Raw genomic sequence first — 9,201 nt, 5'->3', positions numbered from 1 at the left:
AGAAGACATTAAACTTACAGCCGTCACGGAAATCGTGTTAAACTTCACATTTGCTGAATTTTTGACTAATGAATGAGACGGTAATTACCTACGTTTATTCTATTTATATAAAATTTTTATGTGACATTGTTTGTACCAAAAATTCTTCGAAACGGCTTGTGAAAGGGCTTCGAAAATTTTGTGTGTATTTTCAGTAAGTCTGAGAATAGGACGTTCATTACTTTTCATACCCTTAGGTGCAAAACGTTTGCTGGATCAGCTAGTCTCTACACAAATATCAAAGAATACTAACTGACTAGCTATCAAATCAACGCACAGCTCGAACCACTAGTCTAGAGATTCAAGGCTTAGATTCCATATTATGAGATCTAGAGATGTATTCAGAAAGGGTTGTTAAAAATTTACCTTCTAAGTATCCTTAGAGGGTAAAGGGAAAGCGGTCCATAGTTTGTGTGAGGAAACAAGATTAGTAAGACTATTTTATTTGAGACTTCACAGGATAGTAGGTACTCTTATCTATAATGAATAAGTACGTGTCTCAGGTTTTTTGATCCCCTAAAAGGGAGAAATGAGGTGACATGACAGTCTGAAAATCAACATGGGTATTTGTATGGGTTATCGGAGTCCTAATTATGAAAACATTACGCGATAAAGACTTTTTGATACAAGACAAAATTCACGCGGGTAAAGCCGTGGGCAAAAACTAGTCTATTAAATATCACGCTAAAGCAGAATGAGGATATGTATCGAGGAAATATTAAAAATAAATAAATCAACAAAATAATTGTTTTAATGATTAAATCGGATTAATGTTAAATACTGTTTAATGGCCAATCAATTTGAAATGTGTCATCATTAAGAAGATAATAATAATTAATGTCAACACCTACGTCAGGATTAGCACGCTACTGAGTCCTCTTTTATTTCTTGATCGATATTTTGTTTTTATTTATTGTTATTTTTAATTAAAATTACATTAAAAATAATTACAGTCTTTATTTCTCACCAGCTGTGCCCGCGACTTCGTACGCGTCAAAATAGTCTGAACAATATTTTCCGTTTTTGCAACTTTTTTTTACTGCTCCACCCCTATTGGCTGTAGGGGTGATGATAATATAGCCTAAAGCCTTTCTCGATAAATGGGCTATCTAACACAGAAATATTTTTTCAGACCAGTAGTAGGTACCAGAGATATTATTAGCATGTACAAGAAAACAAACAAACTTCAGCTTTATAATAATAAGTATAGATTGTCATCATTTTCAGACAATGGTAGTGAACTCCTGAACATAAACAGCTTAAAATATTTTGTCTTTTTTCATTTTCATCCCATGAACTATCTATTCATTCGATTAAATAACTGATGCTAGTTCCACTATAGTTAGACTATAGGTTCGCTTATTTTATAAATTACACCGACATTTATCAGCTATACGAGTCATTAATTTTTTTTCAGTGATAGTGATAATAAATTCAGAGCACATAAAAATCTTGTTAAAAAATCTGTTTTTTATTAAAATTTTCGATTCAGTGATATTGGAGAAAACTTTATTATTAGAGAAAATACAAATTTATAGTAGAGATCGTATCTCTTAAATTGATCGATTGCAAAATAGAAATGTATTTCAATTAAGAGTGACATTTATATTTATGGTTGTCATTGTTTTGTTTATGAATGGCTTAATTAAATTCAGAATGAATCAGAATTCAAGTGCATCTCAATGAAAATAATTTAAGCTAACCATTGCATTTAATAATACAGAACTTACAGTAATCTGTTGAATAAAGTTATGATTTTTAACCAAAGGTGGCAAAAAAAAGCATTGAGCGGTTTGTTAATTTGATTGACTTATTTATTTTCAGTAGATTCATTTATGTATATTTTATGAACTTGTCTGTTGCGTGCACTTGCTGCTTAATTATTATTAAGTGTATTCTGTGTTTTTTTTACAAGTGAATTTAATTGTATTCTAAAAAAAATGTCTAAACCATAAATCATTTACCAGTGGGTATTAATTTAACATTTTTTCATATAGTTGGCTCAAATACAACAATTTCAAACTTATGCCCGTATTCACAAACGATGCTTGCTTGAGTGAAGCAGCAAATCGAACGCACAGCGTTGAATAGAGCTCTGTGATTGGTTGGTATGTCACCCTGTGCGTCCACGCGCACTGTGAGACCTCATAGTAATGTTTGCGAATACGGGCGTCAAGGACAATGTAGCAACTATAATAATACAGAAATCGCAATAATGAACCATAGACTTGGCACGACTTTGTCTAGAATTCATTACTTTTTAGAGATAAACAAGCAGCTCCATTGAGACTTCGCTAGTTTTTTACAGAATGTTTTTGGTGGGTTGTGATTTTTCTTTATTCAGTCCCATTGTTTCAATGCAAAAATACAAATCTTTCTACTTTATAGTAATAGAATGACCGGTCAACATACTGTCCCGAAGTGGTGGTAGAGCGAACTTTATTTGGGTTGTTTATCAAATAATAAAAGATCTGAGCTGGCTCCGCCGCAAATCACATGTATACCCTCGGGTGAGGTTACAACAAGAGCAAACTAAATTGAGTTGCACCACCTAACTTTAACCGTAACTATAATAGCCCAGACATTTGGTAATTTTTCCTGGAATGTTTTCCGGGAGTTTTGAAAATTGGAATTTATTGATTTCGATGTGCTCTTTCCGAATTTCAACTTTGCAACCTCCTATCCGTTGCCGCGGGCGCCGCCATATTTGAAAAACTGCGCCTAATAGCAGATTTTGTGTAATATTATCTTTTCTTATTCAAACATTTATACAATAATAAATTAGAGATAATTAATTTTCTATGTTTGATGTTAAGATAACTTTTTTGTGAAATCAATAGTTAAAGCGTAAGATCGCCGCAAAGTATACTTCAGTATGCATTTCGGCTCATAAACTAATTTCCACATCACCTGGAAGGAGGTAGATTAAGCTACGTGTATTTTTTTGCTCCTCTGCATATTATCTAGACCCCATTATTTTGTACCAAATGACTGGACTATAACAATCCGGCGTTTTTTGTATAGAGTTTGACAGATTTTTGACGTTTGTTAAAGTTAAAGTAAGATGGTGCAACCCAGCCTAAATGTATGTAAATCCTTTTTTGTAGATGCCTTTGTTCTTCTGCTTAGCTTCGGGCTAGATTTCGTCTGCGGTTGGTAAACCATTTATTTGTTTCACAAGACGTCTTATTCCACATGACGTAAGATGGGATTTGCCAAATATTTTCCATTACACGTCCCTTAAGGTGAGTATAGACTAGAGTATTTACTTGTAACAGAACAACGAGTCGCTCTATGATAATATATTCTAGTTAGTGTATCACACTTTAAGTGGATACACACGAGAGCAGGGGTGGCCAATTTGATTAGACATAATATCTACTGTTTACTAACGAAACTCTGGGCGATCTACCACTTAGGTACATACTTCTTGAAATCTTAAATGAAATAGCATAGTTTAGTACACAATCATGTAGTATTTTTTGCCTTGCCACGATCGAACGGACTAATAGTCGCGATCGACCGGTTGGCCACCCCTGCACTAGAGCATTTTATCAAACGTAATGTAATGTAACGTTCTTACAAGATAGGTAAAAGCTCAGTTTCAAAAGCGAATGCTCGCTCCGTTCGGCGTGATGCTCACAGCGAATGTGCATTTACCCGTAACACTTAGCAGTAACACTTATGCGTTCACTCTTTGCATCGTCCGCTCGTGCAAAGACTCGACAAAATGTTACACCAATACACTCGTTGACTTGTAAATCAGCACTGGGGGCACATAGCACGAAGAGCTGATGGCCGCTGGGGCAGGAAAGTTCTTGAGTGGCGACCACGAGCTGGAAGACGTAGCGTGGGCAGGCCTCCCACTAGGTGGACCGACGATCTGGTGAAGGTCGCGGGAAGTACCTGGATGCAAGCGGCGCAGGACCGGTCTTTGTGGAAATCCTTGGGGGAGGCCTTTGTCCAGCAGTGGACGTCTTTCGGCTGAAACGACGACGACGACGACGACGACAGAAATCAGGTTGTAATAAAACAGCGAGCGTGGTCGACGTTTAGTTCGTAAAATGATGATACCCTAGAGCCTAATTATTATCATAGAGCGACTCGTCGTTCTGTTACAAGTAAACGCTCTAGTCAATACTCACCTTTAGACGATTTGGTATTTGGGGTCGTTTGAATCCACTCACCCGTTATCAAGACCAATGGTAATTCTTCATATTTATTTCACAAAGCATTCTCGATTGCGTATACATGGTTGACTTCGAATCGTACCTCGTAACCCTTGAATAATATTCGTAGAAGATTCTTCAAACGCAGCCAATTTTCTATACCTTAATCTTTTTAAGACATATTCAAAGTCATGTGAGTCGAAAAAGTACGAGAAACTCTGTATTTTTGTTTGCTAAAATTTTCACACTGCTAATCTAATTTTGATAAGTTTTGGTATATAGGTAGATTGGTCCTATTTTTGTAAAAAAGTTGTTGCCTACCTATGCCCAACAGCCACCTTGTATTGACAACATATTTTTTTAAAGTAACATTATACTTATTTATTTTTGTGGAAATGATGGTTTGGACTTTGGACAAACAACAACCTAAGATGCTAAAACTACATTGAAGATATTGTAGTTAGCACAAAAACCAATATTTTCCAAACAGTTTATTTTACCGCGGTACAAACTTGATCTGGCTGACCAGGAGTTGCAGCGGTGGGAACGAGAGGTAGGAATAGTCCCGTTTACCCAATAATTGTTTGTTACGCTATATTTCTAACTAGCTTTCCTCCCGCGGCTTCACCCGCGTGGAATTTTGTCTGTCACAGAAAAACTTTATCGCGCGCGTCCTTGTTTCAAAAACCGGGATAATAACTGAAGACCACACGGGAAAAACAATGAATGTCACCTTTTTTGTGAAACTTGCTTTTTAATGCCATCTGTTAGCTTTTTAGGGAAACATTCTATTTCAAAAATCAGAATTGGGTAAAATCGTCGTGGTCAACTGTAATAGTTCAATTTGTGTTTGTTTGTCCATGGCAAGAAACGGTTATATTATATTACATAACTTAAAACGTATTTAAAGAAATCGAGTTTTAGAAGTAGGTACAAGCAAAGCATATGTTAAAACAGTAGTAAGTTGTTTCAATATCTCACATAAAAGAGTCTAAAATGAAAGAAATATAGATTTTCAAAGTACCTTTAAAAACTGTTTTTCTCTTAATTGTAGTTTTTTGACATTCTTTGTTTTTCCCGTGTGGTCTTCAACTATCCTATGTCCTTTCCCGGGCCTCAAACTATCTCTATGCCAAATTTCATCAAAATCGGTTCAGTGGTTTAGGCGTGAAAGCAAGACAGACAGAATTACTTTCGCAATTATAATATTAGTATAGAAGTATAGATAACCCCGCAAAATAGAACGTCTACTCTCCAATAAAAGGATTGGCGGCGAAGTAACATAAAATTTTATCCCCCTGTATAAGTAAACAAACAAAGCGTGAACATAAACATCGGTAAAGTAGCCCCGATTTGGGTACAATTGAATAAATTAATCGGGATAGTTAATCGATTAGTTGCTAGGGATAGGACATTTCAATTTTAAAGTAAGGTCTTTGTAGAAACTATTTGTCAACTGACAGCTAATTTCGGTTGTAAGGCTGAATCCTATTTTATCCATATTTTTTTGACAAATTGACAGACTTTTTTTTTTTTTTTTTTTTTTCTTGGCTTTCGCGGTTTGCGTAATTGACAGACTTTTGACGTTAGTTAAAATGTAAGATGGTGCAACCCAGCCCATAAAAAATACTTTACAAATAAGAAAAAAGTCTAAAAAGTATGAATTTCGATTTCATCAAGGTGGTTGAAGAATGATATGATTTCTAATCGGAAAAGTATCACTGTATCAATCTAGATTACAAAACAAAATGGATGTTTTAGCGTTTTCTTGTCATTATTATTAGTGCCTAGTTATTTAAAAAGCACAATTTGATTCCTGATACATAGACTTTCTCAATAAGCAAAAACTTTCCATAAATAAATTTTAATTACTCTAATGAAATGATATTATTATAGGCACAGAAGCAATACAAGGGCGTGGTAATGTAATTAATCCAATCCAGTGCTCCCTAATACCTGTTACCTATACCTGTTAATTGTACCTGTTCCAGTATTAACTCTACTAGGATTAACGATACCTAATTAACAACATTTTACTAATTTTACAACGCGTCGCGTTCGCACGCAACGTGTAGTTTCATTTTCACTGATGTTTCGATAAGGGGCTAAGAAATTGAACATTAATTGGGTGGGTTTATTAACATAAACTGTTTATTTTTATACAAAAAACCTTTTGTACAATAATAGGCAGGTCGATCGATAATTCTGGCAGGCGAGACACGCTATTTCAACTCAATTATCGTAATTTTTTTTTCAAGACAACAATTTTTTTTTTATTTGACCGCAAATCGCACCTCCTGGTGTTAAGTGAGATGCAGTTTAGCATGGTACATTTATCTGCCCTGTAAGTGCCTATTAATTTGCTTCAAAAGTAAATTTTTTGATTGATTTTTTCCGGTCCTTATTGAAATTTTGATGGAATTATTTCCAGGAAAATGTTTCAGATTAAAACTTTTTTAAAAAGCTTCGTGATTTAAGGAGTTTGATCTAACCCTGTCTTCACAAATATGTAGAATTTTTCACGAACAGAATTGAGTCAGGATGTCGCTTTACACTACAATCTGAGTAATAGGTAACTTATGTAGTGATCTTCTATTTTTTCTAGATTTTTGAGCCTTCACAGGTTCAGTTTTTGACCGACTTCAAAAAAAGGAAGAGGTTCTCAAATCGTCGAAATATTTTATTTTTTATGTATGTTCCCCGATTATTATAGGCTGTTAAGTTATAGATATTAATCTTATAAGGCAGTAAATTATGTTTAGAAAAGTGTTGATCGATTAAGAACTCCAGTTTGATAAGTACTTCTGTCGTACCGTTAAACACTTTGTAGACTGACTTTGTTTTGAAGGACGCAATAATCCAATATTGATGACATATTTGTTTAAAAGCTATAGATCTAACACAGTCTTAACCAAAGTCTTAATTAAAACATCAATCTAGCTGTCGAATTGTTTGACGTTGTTAATCAGTTTAACTCGAAGTTAAATTATTGGGAAACTTTGTCAGGCGTTATATAGCTTACACGTTCTTCGTTAAAGGTATGTTTATAAATAAATGACTACATAAACACAATCCTGAGCTTACCATAAGTTTACGTTAGGTGTGACCGCATATTGTACAGCGCCCCTAGCGGCTACTTTCAAGAACTAAAATCTTCATAGATTTTTGTGACGCATTCGCTAGCAACTCATTGTAAGCACACTGTGCACTGGTATCTTTATGAGCTAAACATTTCGTTTGCCGCAATCAACTGTCCACTGAATGGGTTTCATAAAGACCAAGATGTAGATCCTGACTGTCCTGTATAGGAGATGCAGTGGTGGGAAAGAGAGGAGGGATTTGTGCCTCAATCAAAACAATGCATCATCATCCTCTAAAGTACGAACTCATCAAACTAAATCGCTGACTCAATCGCGCAATGTCTTAACTGGAAAGGAACACGCAAAGTGACAATACACTACACTGTGCGTTCTATCTGCGACACGAAGCTGAAATCTCTGAATCATCATCATGAGGTCATTTAGTCTCCTCTGCTCAAGACCCTCTTCAATTCACCAAGGACAAATGGAGGTATTAGCCCTTGGCCAGATGGGTTGGGGAGGCCAGATGTCCCGTTACCTTACACGAGATCCATGGTAAGTTCGGGAGGAATATTTTTGAATCAAAAAGAGACTTATCTTTCAAAAACAAAACTGTATTATGGAAGATTATTTATTAAGGTTCGAAGATTAGATGGCGCTAAAGTATGGTATATTAAAGTAACATGGCACGAGATCAAACGCGAAGCTCAAGACCGAACGCGATGGAGGACTGTTGTGGACGCCCTCTGCCCCATCTAGGGGAGACAGGACATTAATGCCCGTTTTCACCATCAATCCCTAATTTTTAAGTGACCCTTATGGTAAGACTTAACAGAAATTTTGTTTTCATAGGGGTCACCTCAAAATTGAAAACGGGTGGGCATAAGTCAAGTAAGTCAAAGGAACTTGAAACGTAAATGGGAAAACTTATTTTCTTCAACAAAGTTCGAACTGCACCACCTCATTATCTGTAATGAAACTTGATAAATAAACATCTGATTACTGAAAGAACGAGAGTCAAGATCCAGCATGCATAAATACACACATTACATCGGGGAAAATCGTTGTAAAAAAAACACATTCAGCAGTGGCCATCTTAAAAATAGTGAGTGGAAAGCCACACGGCAAGGCATCACGCGATGCGAATGCCTATCGTAGCAATTATCGATCTATTATGTATGTAGCGGGAATATACATGAGGTAAGATGGGTGAAAAAAGACAGATGTGCGCGAGAAGCTGAAGAGAATTGAGGGTCCCGTAGCTGTTTGTGGACTTATGCAAATTTTGCCTCCTTGTTTGGATTTCGCATCACTGGGATTTTGACGCCCGTATTCACAAACGATGCTTCTTTAAGTGACACAGCAAATCGAACGCACAGCGTTGAATATGCTCTGTGATTTGACTCTGTAATGTTACGGACGGAGATGTGATTCGAGTTGATAAAAAACAAGGGGAAAAATTTATGTAAATTTTTCTATTCCTGTTTAAATCCGATTACTTGCATTGTCCCATACTAAGCGGAAGTTGTGCTATTATGAATAGATGTAGTATAATTTACTATGGTTCATCATTTCCCTATGGCAATGTCCCAAGGATTTGGGAAATCAATCCGGATTTCCTTGTGAAAAACGCGATTGGGAATGGAAGAGAACGCAAAGCAATTTTTTTTCGTCCACCTGCTGCTTTTTGTCGAGGAAAAGAAATATCCTACGATGCACCTGGAATTACATTGTACACCTTTTCATCATCATCATCATCATCATCATCTCAGCCATAGGACGACCACTGCTGAACATAGGCCTCCCCCAATGCTTTCCATGTTGTCCAGTTGGTTAATAGTACCTACACCTTTTACTTATTTAAAACTACGTAGGAATGCTCACGCATGTGGTAGTAAACAAAACGTAACTTA

The sequence above is a fragment of the Ostrinia nubilalis genome, chromosome 24 (assembly GCF_963855985.1).
Source record: "Ostrinia nubilalis chromosome 24, ilOstNubi1.1, whole genome shotgun sequence".
In the NCBI taxonomy this organism is placed as follows: Eukaryota; Metazoa; Arthropoda; class Insecta; order Lepidoptera; family Crambidae; genus Ostrinia; species Ostrinia nubilalis.
Note: the sequence above shows the minus strand (reverse complement) of the source record.